The sequence below is a fragment of the Colobus angolensis genome, unplaced genomic scaffold, assembly GCF_000951035.1.
Source record: "Colobus angolensis palliatus isolate OR3802 unplaced genomic scaffold, Cang.pa_1.0 Scaffold475, whole genome shotgun sequence".
Classification (NCBI taxonomy): Eukaryota; Metazoa; Chordata; class Mammalia; order Primates; family Cercopithecidae; genus Colobus; species Colobus angolensis.
The window spans coordinates 325,921-327,824 of record NW_012118210.1 but is presented as its reverse complement, the minus strand read 5'-3'; positions in this window follow the sequence as shown (position 1 = coordinate 327,824).

Below are 1,904 nucleotides of genomic sequence, written 5' to 3'. Positions count from 1 at the left end.
GAGTTCAAGACCAGCCTGACCAACAGGGTGAAACCCCATCTCTACTAAAAATACAAAAATCAGCCAGGCATGATGGCACGCACCTGTAAACCCAGCTACTCAGGAGGCTGAGGCAGGAGAATTACTTGAACCCAGGAGGTGGAGGTTGCAGTGAACCAAGATCGCAGCACTGCACTCCAGTCTCAGTGACAGAGACTCCATCTAAAAAAAAAAAGAAAAAAAGAAAAGAAAAATTGAAAATTGTAGTGGAGATTTTAACATTCATCTCTCAGCAATTAGTAGAAAAACTAGACAAAAAAAATCAGTAAGTGCATAAAAAACCGGAGCAACACTACTAACCAACTTGACCTATTTAATGTTTATAGAACACTCCATAAATAGCTAAATGCACCTTTTAAGTGTGTAGAATATTTTTATGCTAGTTCATAAAATAAACATTGATAAATAGATTGAAATTGTATACAGTATGTTGTCTTACCATATTTATAAATCAGTAACAGATATGTGGAAAACCCAAATATTTTGAAATTAAGTAACACACTTCTTTTGAAATTAAGTACACACTTTGACTCATGGGTCAAAGTAGTAATGGTAAAGGAAACAAGCATATTTTGAACTGAATAAAAATAAAAATATATGTCAAAAAGCATTGAATCCAGTTAAAGTAGTGCTTTAGAGAGGAAAATTATAGCATTACATGCTTAATATAAGGAATAAAAATATAAGAAAAGAAAAAGTATAAGTTAAATTATTTTAGCTTCCACTTTAAGAAATTAGGGGGAAAACTAAAAATAATAGCAAATGAAATAATAAAGATAATTTTGGAAATCAATTAAATAAAAGAGCTAGTTCTTTTTTCAGTTTATTTATTTATTTTTTAGATGAAGTCTTGCTACGTTGCCTAGGCTGGTCACAAAATTCTGAGCTCAAGCAATCCTCCCACCTCAGCCTTTGGAGTAGCTGGGGATTACAGGCACTCAACACTGCACCCAGCTAAAAGAGCTGGTTTTTTTAAAAGACCTGTAGGGTCCAGCCCTATGGGGCTTAGCAGGTGTTCTCCCTGTGTGCGGAGACAAGAGATTGTAATAAATAAAGACACAAGACAAAGAGATAAAGAGAAAGCAGCTGGGCCCGGGGGACCACTACCATCAAGATGCAGAGACCAGTAGTGGCCCCGAATGGCTGGGCTAGCTGACATTTACTGCATACAAGACAAGGGGGCAGGGTAAGGAGGGTGAATCTTCTAAGTGATTGACAAGGTGAAGCAAGTCACATGATCATAGTACAGGGGGCTCTTCCTTCTTAGGTAACTGAAGCAGAGAAAAAAAAGAGAAGGCAGCATACATCAGCATCTTCTATGCACTTATAAAAAAGATCAAAGACTTTAAGACTTTCACTATTTCTTCTACCGCTATCTACTACGAACTTCAAAGAGGAACCAGGAGTACCGGAGGAACATGAAAGTGGACAAGGACCATGACCATTGAAGCATGGCACCACAGGGAGGGATTTATGCCTCCAGATGACTGCGGGCAGGCCTGGATAATATCCAGCCTTCCAAAAAAAGCTGGTAGAGCAGTGTTCCCCGACTCCTCCAAGGAAAGGGAGACTCCCTTTCGCGGTCTGCTAAGTAACAGGTGCCTTCCCAGACACTGGCATTACCGCTTGACCAAGGAGCCCTCAAGCGACCCTCACGTGGGCATGACAGAAGGCTCACCTCTTGCCTTCTAGGTCACTTCTCATAATGTCCCTTCAGCACCTGACCCTATACCCACCGGTTATTCCTAGATTATATTAATAATGCAACAAAGAGTAATGTTAAAAGCTAATGATTGGCCGGGCGCGGTGGCTCAAGCCTGTAATCCCAGCACTTTGGGAGGCCGAGACGGGCGGATCACGAGGTC